Source organism: Pyxicephalus adspersus, chromosome 1 (genome assembly GCF_032062135.1).
Source record: "Pyxicephalus adspersus chromosome 1, UCB_Pads_2.0, whole genome shotgun sequence".
Classification (NCBI taxonomy): Eukaryota; Metazoa; Chordata; class Amphibia; order Anura; family Pyxicephalidae; genus Pyxicephalus; species Pyxicephalus adspersus.
The window spans coordinates 160,345,017-160,358,447 of NC_092858.1; positions in this window are offsets into that span (position 1 = coordinate 160,345,017).

The following is a 13,431-nucleotide window of genomic DNA, read 5'->3' on the forward strand; positions in this document are numbered from 1 at the left end:
TCAACTATGGGTCAGGAAACAGATACTAAAAAACAATCAAAGGCTTTATCAATCACTAGGAACACTGTAAAGTCTAAAATTACACAGTGGGAAGTGTTTGGTATTGCTAAAACCAGTACCTCCACCTTTCCCTCATCAGACCCTCCATACAAACTGGATGGAAGACCGAGTAGAGGGGAACTGGTCAGAGAGGCTTTGAAGCAATTATAGGAATTTATGGCAAAAAGTGGTCATTGTGTGCATGTAAATATAATTTCACAAGCTCTCCAGAAATGTAACTTGTAATTAGGAATTGCTACTCCTCTAGAAAGGCCACATTATGTCTTGATCAAGCTTTGCTAAAGTGCACCTTGAGGCCATGTGAAAAGATGTTTAGGTTAAAAGAGAGGGAGAGAGTTCAATATTGAACTATTTGGTCTGCACTTCAAACTGTATATCTGTTCTAAAGCCAATACAGCTCACATTCCAAAGAACACCATATCAGTAATACAAGGAGGTGATATTAACCTGTTGTGAGGGTGTTTCTCTGCAACAAACACTAGGGAACTTGTCAGGATAGACAACCATGGATGGTGAAAAACCCTTGAAACCTGCTGTCCTCTGGCAGTAGGTTGTCATTGCATAGAAGGTTCACCTTCCAACATGATGCAAAATTGACCACACAGTGACTTATAGTGATAAAGGTGACTGTCCCTGTATAGCCAGTCTTAAATCCTTTTGAAAATCTATAGAAGGGCTTGAATATTATGAATATTATGATGGTCATCTTCCAATTGGAATGAGCTTGAGCACATTTATAAAGAAGAATGGACAAATGTTACTCCATTGGTAGAGAAGTATTTAAGGCTCTAATTAAATCAAAAGATGGTTTCACAAAGTATTGGCACAATGGGGTGATTCCTCATCCATTTCAGTGGTTCAAGTTTTTTGTCCTTTTTTTAACTGAATTGCTTTAGTTTACTGCTAATTAGTGATTAGGATAACCAAAATGGATACTTCTCTTTCTGGTTGAGTGAAGCCACCTGAAGGTTTGGTTTATTATTATGTTTCAAGGCTCTGTTGGTGAGATCTCTATTCTTGTGTTCCATGGTTTTTACACCTGTTTTAGCTACACTCTATTTGATTTCAGTTTACTACAATATATTTTTATTACATTTTAGTCAGTTTTGAACAATACAACTAAAGGCTTTGGAGCATGCACAAAAACGGGCAGGAACAAGATTAGATTTTGGAATTGCGAGAAGGAATTCTTACTGTTGGAGAATCCAAGCAGTTGCCTCAGTCCCCTAAGCTCTGCTTATGGACATTAGACTTCTGAAAGGTCCTAACCTTTAACATTTAGTCCAGTATTTCTGTTCAGAACACAGTTTGAACTATTGAACTGTACACTCATTCTCTTTTGTCCTATTATTCTTTTTGGTCATAAAAAAAAGTTGGGATTGGTGATTCAGTTTCTTTGTTCTCCCCAGCATGTATGATTCTACAAAATACCCTGGAAACATTTTTCTGGACTATTAAGTGTATAACAGAGTATATTTTTTTCTCCTTGTGAAAGCTAACTTTTACATCTCTAAGTCTCATTTGAGAAATATGTTATTATTTAAAGGCATGCTAGTAGATACAATTGTACATATACTGTACTATACTGAAACATTTTAATAACTGCTTTGATAATACATGAAAGTATGCATTATATTTTAGAGTAGCCTTATATGACAGTATATGTTAGATCAATATAATGTAAAAAAAAAGACTCTTGTGCTTTTACTGCTATTGAATGTTACCATTTGTGTAAATTAGATACAGTAATCAGCATATGTACATTTTCTGACCTGTGGAGCTATATTTCTGTATGCAGTAGGTGGCATGGTTAAAAAATCATGGAAGTATTTTATGGAAAGAAAAAAAAAAGTCACAATCTATTCATGTATATTTTTAATGTCTTCAGGAGGGAGACAGTTTATAGCAACTTGTAAGATATGTCAAAACTGAAAAAAATATTCTTACATTTTTTTATATAATATATTTACACAGATCTGTATAACTATCACTTATCTTGTCAAAATGTGATTCCAGATTGTATTATATGTTAAAAGTTATTTTATTCAACCCATGGTGCGATTATTCAAATTAGAATAATATGTTATATAGGGGTGTTTTCAACTTTCATATGATTTTAACACTTTGGCTTGTACATTATATTACCAAGCAGGTCCTATATATATTTTATGTTATTTAGATTTCTCAAATACTTAGTGTTCTATTTATAAAACAGGGAATACAACAATCCTTCAAACATTCCCTGGTGGGAAATTCTCACAAGGAATGTTTGAAGGAATGCCTGATTCCCTGTTTTATAAGTGAATCCCTTACGATAATATACATCGTTCATGTTATACTTAAAGACAACCAAAATTTAAAATTAAAAAACTTTGTCTCGGGATCCAGTTGGCTTACACCCCAAGGACATGCTTTTTAACATTTCCAAAATATTTAGAATAATCCTTTAGGCACAGAAGTGAGAATTTTAGAAAAACTAACTTGGTCCAGAGTATTTTGATAGTTACAATTTATTTTCAACCTGATATTGGTGTTCCTTAAAAAGAATTTAGAAAGAATAGATAAATACAGAAATTTTGGGCCAATGGTTTTAGGATAACGGGTAAATCTTATGGCAGTTATTTTATGAGTATCTAATAGTTACTAAAGGTTCTATTAGGTAAAATTTAGCATAAATGAAATGAACAGAAATTCAACAATAACAATTTTCTAACAATCCCCAGTCCTATAGCCTTAGCTACAGTAACTGGTGGTTGTGCAGTGTTTCTAAAGAAGACTGCACAGCTTAATCTGTCCCATGACTTGACCACAATGTCTACTGGCCACCATATTCTAAAAGGCACACACCCGATAGAACACACTTTCAAAAGATTTTATTAGGCTTTAAACATTTAGGGTTATGGGAAGTAAGAAAATTACTTGTGAAGATAAAGTGGTAAAATGTTAGGAAAAAAAGTTTTTAGGAAAATGGGTGCTTGAGGTTAAAAATATATATTTAATGCAAACACAGAATGCTTTGTGATTGGATGTTAAAAATTGCCACCTAATATTTGGTAGGGGGGCATAAAACAAACATAGAACAAACATTGCTAAACACCCACTGAACTCAAAGAACACTAAGAACTCTACTTTTAAAACAGAGAATCAAACAATGGGACTATTTTATTAAAGCTTTCCAAGACTGGAGATGATAGACTATCATGTGAGTAACTGGGGGATCCAACAAACCTGGAACCGAGAATGGAAACATTTGCCAACTAGTAGCTAATGACTTTTAAGAAATCTATTTCAGGTTTGCATGGACCAACCAAATTCTCTCATAATAGTCTATCTTCTCCTGTTTTGCAGAGCTTATTACCTTAAATTTTCCCCTTGGTAACTTTCCAGGTTCATGTATTTTAATGGAAATTATTGACTCCTAGTAGGAAAGTGTGAATGTCAGATTACCTGTTTTTTAGATAAAGCCCTAAAACTTTTTCTCTGCTATCCTTAATGTTTCATGTACGCATATATTTAATAGTATACCTAGCCATGTCATTAAGATGGGAGAAAGGTAATATTGCTTTAAGAAAATTGGAAAAGACTGTATACAAGCCAGGGATTAAAGTCATTTGAAGTTAGGTCATCCCTTTAAACTTTTATGGCTAACATTTCAAAGCAAAGACAATCTTAGTTCACTTTTGAATGCAAAAATAAAAAATAAATATTCCTAACATACACGTACAATAATAATGATGACAAACACAGACATTATTCTTTATTCATATGTGCATATGATTTCATGCCATGCTTTTTTGTACAGAATATACTATGCTAAAATACAAGTCTGTTGTCATCCAGTTGTGAAGTTCTCTTTGTTCTGCAGTTTGTTCACTTGGAAATGTGGATGCATAAAGACTTTATAAATATATTGTGGTAAACCTATTGATTTCTTTAAACAGCCATGTTTGTTATATTTGGATATATATTTAATTTGGAACACAGAAAAGAAAGTTCATTAGTACTGATAGTTCATTGTAGAACTTAGACAAGGCCTATAGACATTGGGCCTGATTTAATAAAGCTCTCCAAGACTGGAGAAGATAGACTTTCATGGGAGAACATAGATGACCTAGCAAATTAGAAATAGATTTTCTCCAGAACTAAAAACATGTAATAACTAATAGTAAACTTCCTAGCGGTAACCCCGAGTGTGACTCGGGGTAGAAAAAAGTTGCCGAAAGCGGTAACCTCGAGTCACACTCGGAGTAGGTAATCCTATGGGAACTAAAAGTAAATACATCCTTACCTAATCCGCCGGAATCCCACGTTGTCCATCGCAGTGATCCCTGTCTTTTTCCTTCTTCCTCCGGCCGGCTTCTGCACCTGATGAGCCACCGGGGAGTTCCCGGTGACGTTGGTGTGTGTGTACGTTGCCGGCAGGGCAGGGTGAGGGAAATTCAAAATCCATTTGTATTGCATTCAATAAAAAAAAACTGTATTGAATGCAATACATTGAATTTTATATATAAAATCAGTACATTGATTTCAAGAACATTTATTTTACAGTATATAAAATAGTATGAGTATAATATGTATTTTAAAAAAATATATATAGATTTTTTAATTTGTTCAATTTATTATTTTTACATGATTTTGTGTTTTAAACTTCATTATACTCATACTATTATATTATACTGTAAAATAAATTTTCATGAAAAACAATGTACCGCTTTTAGACGCTTCTAGAAACGCTAGGAAAGTTAAATGATTTTAGGAAGTCTATCCCAGGTTTGTTGGATCACCCAAGTTCTTCCATAGTAGTCTATCTTCTCCAGTCATGGAGAGTTTTGGTAAATCAAGGACATTGAATTATTTTAGGGGTTTACATTAAGGTTAAGAGCTCCCTAAACTGTGAATTATCAGGAATTAAAGAAAAAAACTATTCTATCACCGTGAAATCCTCAGGAGAGAGAGATGGCTCATCATGCAATCCAGTTAAGCATTATATCACTTCTCTAGTTTTGTCACTACTTACCCTATTAAGGCATCTGAGCAAATTGGTATTGACAAACTTAGCCAAGTTATAACATGATACAAAAAGTGTTTTGTCATTCTGTATTATGTGGTGACTGGTGACTGATGCATTGAGAAAAACTATAAATGATGCATCAATTAAAATATAAATATTTGCAAATCACCTTAAACTGCCTACAAAGAATAGACCAAAGCTGACCATGCATGACCTTGCCACGAAACAATCTTTTACATTGAGTGAACTGAAATCTTTGTACATATAGTAGAAAGAAAAAGTGTGTTGTGGGATATGGCTGTCTTAAGAGGTCCAATAACAAATGTCCTGAGAAAACAATCACAGTTGCTGAACAAACCCTTGACAGAAAGATTTGCTCAGAATAATGGAGAGTTCTACAAACATGAATTCTTTCTGGTCCTATCAACAGTGGTTTAAACAATGAAATCCTATAATGATTGTAAGGACTTTAACAGAAACAAAACAATAGGTTCTTTTAATTTCTTCCTTTTTAAAAGTACATACTCTACTTTCTGTCACCCCCATACCTGTTATGTTTGGCATTTAGAGTAAAACACATTTTACTTAGTACTTTGCGTAGGAAAGAACATGTAACTTACTGTCCTTTTTCCACTCCACTTGTGGCCATTTAATGGCAGTGTGCTTTCACCTAATGATTGGTAGTGTGTTTATAGCCTTGTGTAGTTGCCTATCCAGTTTGTGACCTTGGAGCTAACATGGATCCTCATATCTTCTGTCCTGTTAACCACACAAATGTGGAGTTGCACAAGAGAGTGGTGACAAATTTTATGGGCTTCTGAGATGGAGGGACTAAAGAGTCACAAGGATTTGGTGGACGTAGATACAACCTATCAACACAGCACATTGTTGTTCCCTTCCGAAAGTGTAGGCTGTGTTTGGAATGGTGGGGAGAACAAGTGTTCCTGTACCGTTTCTAGTAGCTGGAACTTTGCCAGCTTTCGGCCACCCACACTTCTTTAGGAACCAGCCCTTGAACACTTTAAAGCAGGCGGCAGTCGTAATCTTAACCCAGTCACTGCCACTCCCATTCATTCTCTATAGATTGCCATTACCTTTCATTCTCTATAGACCGCCTTCCCAAGGAAGCTATTCAGGAGCAAGCAGTTCACAGACATTATAAAAGGTAGCCATGTTCCTTGCCATGTCAAATAGCCATAAAATAAAATATTCACTAATGCACTACTACAGAAATATATACAAAATTCTAAGTATCCTTTATCTTAGCTGTAGATATAATACATTACTGTTTTAAGGTTAAAAGGTTTAATGTTAGAAAAACACTGATCTATCATCTTAGATGGTAGCACATGCTCGCCCCCTACTACCTCCACATTCAGAAGCCCTGTCTTTCCTGCTAGGCCTTGGACATTTTCCGGCATATCTTGCTAACTTTCAATTTAAGTTAAGGCAAAGACAAAGAACTGAATGTGTAATGATTAGGTGAAAGCAGGAACAGTATGCAAAAATAGGCTACAAAACTACAAACAAAAGGCAACAGCACAATTTACCAACAAAGTAGCAGCCAGAAAGAAAAGCCCTAACAGAAACAAACAAAAATAATGTTTTTCAAAAAATGAACCAAAAAATTAAAAAAAACAACCAAGGTGAAAAACTAACAAAAAAAAAAAAAATACAAAAATAAAACACAAGTACAAAAAAACTACAAGTTAGATTACATCAAATAAAAAGAAATGTTGTTGCTGCTGAAAAACACAAAGTTTAAAAAGCACTGTTGGGTCTGAAAAATATGTGAACACAGATTGGGTACAGAAGAATTGGTAACCCACCACACTTTCACATATGTTTGCTGCAATGGCGAACAGCGAACAGGAAAAGTTTGCTTCTTGAAGAGATAAAATGAAGGCATGCTCCATTTCATTTCTTGACAATGATCTCATTATATCTGATTATTTGTTCAATAGGGTTTAACATGAAGACACTGGCAGTAGGCAAAGCAGGTGAAGAGCCATTTGTATGGTGTTTCAGGCAGAGCTCCAAGGCATTTACAGGCCAGCTGGGAGATAAAACTCTGTAAGAGATAATATACTGCAATATGTTCCCAGCTTTGTGCAGGCTGGAAAATAGGAGTAAATACGAAATATAGGTAATGCTCTGAAAATAAAGGTAAATCAAAGCAGTCAAATAGAGTTTACATTTTATCAGTTTAGACCAACAATATGAATATTAAGTGGTCCCAATGAGCTAGTGCACAGTCGGGTATTACTATATTTATTTTTAATATATTGGGCCTGATTTATTAAATCATCAGTGAAGCTGATTCAGCAAACCTGGAATGGATTTGGTCCAGGATTGAAACAATTGCTAACAAATAGCAAATGACTTTAAGAAATCCATTCCAGGTTTGCTGGATCAGCTTCACTGATGAAAGTGTATCCTCTTTAATAAATCAGGGTCAATATATTAAAAATAGTTTAAAAAGTAATTTGCTATTTGTTAGCAAATATTTCAATCCTGGACCAGATCTATTCCAGGTTTGCTGGGTCACCCAGCTTCACTAATGAAGGTGTATCCTCTCCAGCCTTAATAAATCAGGCCAATTGGATCAAACTCTTTACATTATGGGGTGTGTAATGATGCTGTTGTAATTGAATTGAACAATTAATAAATTTCGATCTGCGCACACTGATTTTATTTTACTCGTCTTACTTTTTTCTATATTTTTCTATCTATATAACAGTGGTATCTATATAATCTTTTTTCAAGATTTTTATTTGGATTAATTTAGAAAAATGTATAAATCATAAGTAAAAGGTATGTCACATATTTTCTTTACCTAATAACATTTTATTAGAACATGTGTGCATTTTGGGCAGAAATTGAATCATTTGAAGGTGAAAATATTTATAATTGGACTCCTTAGACTTTAGTTGCTTATGCACACAGTTTGAATCTATATATATATATATATATATATATATATATATATATATACAACAACATACTGAAAATCAGCTGTCCCCCATAGGAGCTCACAATCACAGTGGATCCTGAATTACCATAATAATTATTATAATAACGAATTATTAAATTAATTAATAAAAAATTGTTTAAAGTATTAATGTCACCACTACTTACCCAGTTAAAAATTAAGCTCTTTTTATAATTATACCATTTTTAAAACATACATTTCTTTTTTTCACTAGTTGAATGCTTTACAAAATGATTGCAAAAGAAAAAAACAGATAAATGTATTTTGAACTTTTCTGCCAGTCTCTGGTGTTCAGGTTAATCACCCATTGTTGCTAATTATTTTTTGTTAAAACTATGGCATTCTTTAGACTGCAGCAGTTCTCCACTCTAAGCAATCCCTTGTGTTGATAATAGGTATATTGTAGAAAGATGAAAAACCTTTTTGACCAATAGCTATTTTCAGCTATTGTTTTTATCCTGCAAAAAGGTTGATTTGTGTTTGTGTTTTCTGAACTGCAGAAAAATGTACTTAAGGTTGACTAGATATTCACTTTCAGAAAGTAAGCCGTTAGCTTTGTTTCTTTGTTACTGTGTGATTTTGGGGTTGTTCTGATTTGAAGATGGATCATATTGTTAAAAGCTGATTGATGAACTCTAAGCTTGATGTCAGTTCTTCTGTCAATCTGGTTCTGCTTTCAAATCCTCATAAATATTATCTTTACCAAAATGCCTATTCTTCTTGTATGTGTCAATTTCTCTTGAGTAGGATACCATTACCTATTTATAGGTTGTTTGATTGTGTGTTTTATTGCCTAAAATATAAACTAATAATTTAAATTTAATTTAATTGTTCAATTTTGCTAGTCTTCATCAGCATCTGCCCAATTAAAAATTGTCTTACTAAAATTAAATTTAAAGTTAAGATGATAAAATTTTTCTTGTTGACTTACTATCTATCAGTGTTAAAAGTGTATGTTAGTTTGGGAGTAGATAAGGGTCAAGAACCATGTAAAGTTTGTAATGCTCATTGATCCAGGGAGGATTTCCCTCATTTTCTTTCCTGATGACAGTGGCTTGGCTAAATATGCTGTTTAGGGAAATCCCCAACAGCTTTTGAGGGGGAAGGCCGGAAGCTCTATTAGCTTTGTATTGCAGTCTATGTCCCATGTGCCAATTGACCCTCACAACCTTGCAGAGAAAAATGGTTGAGGATAGTGAATGAGGAGAAACCTCCTAATGGAGTCCGAGATAGAAGTGAAAAACACACAGGGTCTTTAACTGTTTTTCATACTGTTAAAGCAAAAAAGAGAGACACTTTATGAACTCAGCAGTTTCTTTGCTGCGAACTAATAGAATGAAATATTAGGACCCCTTCTTTCTATATTCTTTATCTATATTAAGACATATGGGCAATTTTGTCTTCAGGAGGTGGATGTATATATATATATATATATATATATATATATACTAATACTAATACTAATAGCCTGTACTGATAATGTAATAAAAGAGGACTGGGCTCTGTAAACACATTTGATCAGCAAATTGTCACATTTCCATACACTCTAGGGCAGCGTTTCTCAACCGGGGTGGAACTGTTGAACTCTAGGATTCCTCGAGAGGTTACTAGGGGTTCCTTGCCTTTTAATTTGCTTTTGTGTTCACACAGTTTTGAAATGCCGGTATAGCCCCCAGATATGTGGACAAAGTCTGGTGATCCTATTTTTCAATAAGGCAGTTAAATAATATAATGTAGTCAACAACCTGCCCTTGTTAAAGAAGAACTAGAACATTGATTAGGAGCTGGACTTTAAGAGAATATGGATCAACCATTAGAGAATAGAGATGAAAACACACAGCTTTTCTCACACCTATAAAGTCCACTATATATATATTTTAGAGCTCATAGTAAGAATCAATAGACTTTTGTTAATGCAAGTTTATAGGAATGCAAAATTGACTTGAAGCAGAGAAGGTCAGAGGCAGGTCATCTGCAGTTGAAATGCACCTGTCAAAGAAAAATGTATCTTATTCTGATAGTCTAGAAAGAAGCCCAAAACCTACACAGACCCAAACACTCTTTTGTTGTATAAAAAATGATGTTCATCTTTCATTCAAATAAAGTTCTTGACTTTGGTAAATATTGATTTCTAAAAAAAAACATTTTACAAGTTGGCTTTCTGTGTCTCGTGAGTCATTATCTTTGCTAAACAATTTCCAAAAGAAGATTAAATATAGACTAAGGACCAAAAATGTGCCTCAAGTTGTGCTACAACACTGCGATCCTAAATCACATTGCTTTAACCAGTGCTTTTTTTGTAAAAAAAAGAAAAGGTGCCTGAACTTACATCTTGTTAAGCCTTCAGAGTCAAAACACTGTCCCCCCCCCCCTCCATCAGACACTGTGCCAGACCCCAGAGACACTCCATACAGAGGTATATGAGGACAAGGGAGTAAGGAAAGCTTTTATGAGGGCCTTAGAGTTGTAATTCTCCTGTCATTTTTACTGACAGCTGTTCCCCTTCACAGACTTTTACAAACTCCGTTCCGGTGCGTTCAATGAGAATAAAAGCCCTGGCTTTAAATGATGTTTAGAATAGTTTATGGACTATAGTTTTTTTTTCAACAATATTTAAAATCAACAGTTTCCTGAATTAAACTTAGGGAGATATCAACAATGTTGTTCTTCCGAAAACGTCTGGAACAAATATTACCATTAAAATGGTCAAGGTGAAATAAAAAGTCCTTATCAGCACATCCATTAGTACCCAAAAGCAACTAGCATTTGAAAATGGAAAAAACAACAATGGCTACCTTTTTTCCATGAAATGGTGTCCTTGGCTCTAGCAAAATGCAGGTGGAGTAAATTAGCAAAAAAAAATGAAAACAAAAACAAAAGCTTGAACATTAAAGTATAAGCATGTATATTCTGCTAGATTCCAGACTGTCCACTGGGGAAAATGTCCTCTCAATGGTACAAACTGCATAAGGTGTCTAAGTACTGCAATTATTCCGTTAACATTGTACAGATCATTTGTGCCGCATTTAATTCACATGACTCATCTCTTTTATTTCCAGATATATTGTATCACCATAACAACATCATCCTGGGAGTACTTCTTCTCAGCACGAGCAAGTCACACAAACATTTATTTGCTTCATGAAAAGATATTGTGTTAAGCACTTTCTGTGACATTATTATTGTTACTGTCCATGTTTGATACCAAACTTAGCAACGATGTTCTTTGGTAGTTTTTTTTTCTTTGAAAATTACATTTATTTTGACTGTGGCCTCTTCCACATGCTTTTACACCCTGTGATTTTCAATATGTTCTTGAGTAGCATTAGAGACCCTAGATGCAAACCAAAGGGTCTTTCAATTCCTTAAGTTTCTCTTGTTTTTTTCTACTAATGTTCCTTAAAGTTGATGTCAAGGTTAGCACACATTTCTTGTGTTATGGTAACAATCTCATAGTTTAAATACCTGGAACCTGGAAGACATGTGAACATTATTAAGGGCTTTTAAGATACCTTTCTTCATTACCTTTTCCAGCATTTTACCTTTTCCTTCTAGTCTGAAGAAAATATATTAATAATTCTATATTACCTATGGGTTTGATGTTCTCCCAGCTATGATTTCTGATCAACCCATACTTGTGTCTTGTCTCATTGGACAACCCCCTCTGCCATTGTAGCCTATCTAGCAATCTGGAGGAGGTGTGAGCAATCAATGTGTTTCTTTTTATGTACCAAAAAAGTATTGATTGTAAGTAATGAACAATTGTTCTTTTTTTTTTATACGTGGAAGATTTATTTTTTTGTGTGTATACATGTATGTGTATGTATATACACATGTGTATGTGTCTATGTGTGTATATATATATGCATGTGTATATTTGAAAAATTAATTACAGTTATCATATTTATCGGTCTCATATTTGATTCCTGAAGAAGGGGATAGAATCTGTGAAACGCGTCCAATTCTGTACATTTGTGAGACTGTATACCAATATTATATAGGAGAAATTTTGTTTATTGGTTGATGATGTGTACAAAATTTTTGGAGGTTTAAATGTATATTATAAAAAAAGTTATGTTTTTTGTTGAAGTAGTTTAAATATTTATTTATATTTTATATTGTTTGGGATGTGGCACTCTTATTTAATATGGTATTGTAATGAACAACACAAAAAAAAGACATATTTTATTTGACTTTTCCAACATTGCACATAAAATCATAATTGTCAAATTTTTAAAAAATGTAATGTGCCAACATTATAGGACATACATGGAACATATTTTGGTCTCATAAATCTCTTCAAAGCATTTCATAGGATGTGCTTTTTCTGGAAAAGATGGTGAGACTAGTACATACTAGTTACAATACGATGCAATAACAACAAGATAATCTTACATTAGTAAAAAACAAACAAATTAATTAGTCATCATTATTACTGAACACCTACATTACAACACCTACAGTATAGAACTCTTCATCTGCCGAGCAGAAAGCATGAGTTTAAAATGTTCAGCATTTATGATGACCACCAAATAATTTGTTTGTTTTTGCAATATGATCATTATTGTAAGTAAAAGTTGTTGTTATTGCATTGTAGAGTATCTAGGATGTACTAGTCTTATCATCTTTTCCTGACGAAGCACATCTTGCAAAACGCGTTGAGAAAATAATGAGAAACATTGTCAAAAATGAAAATCAAGTACTGTTTCCTATCATTGCTTTGATCATGACATTGGCTGTGAACATTTAGCGGATAAGTGTTACCCATACATCTCAAAAGATGTAATTTTGGGCTATGGAGGTGAAGTTCGCTGTGAAGACGTTCTGGCCAATGGTGTGCCAGTAAGCAAGTCTGCATTCCCATGTAGCACTATAATTTAGGGAAGGACAAATAATAAATAATGCAAATAATGTGGTTAATTTTACAGACATAGGAGAGCATTGTCACCCATATGCAGGAAGTTCTAGAGAGCTAGAAAATCAAATATAGTTGTTTGCTAGACAACATTTTTGCATTCATTTGGCCACACACCATCTAATTTGCTTCTATCTCCGTTAGGATGTCTGTGATTGAGTTCCTAATCCTGTACACTGTAGCACATTTGCCCACCACATCAGCTGTATCCATTATGAAATATTATGAGAGTCATAATTTCACTTTTGGTTTATATTATGGATGAAATTCTAGGAGAAGTGAGACACCCCTTAGAAATGGTTTAACTCTTTGACTGTCTAATAACCAAAAAATGATAATAACCAAAATTGTACATAAAAACATGTAAACATCTAGCTTTGAAAACATTTACAGCTCTGAGGTTTAGGGTTACCCATGAATAATGGCCCTAGAATTACATTTCTGAATTTGGTG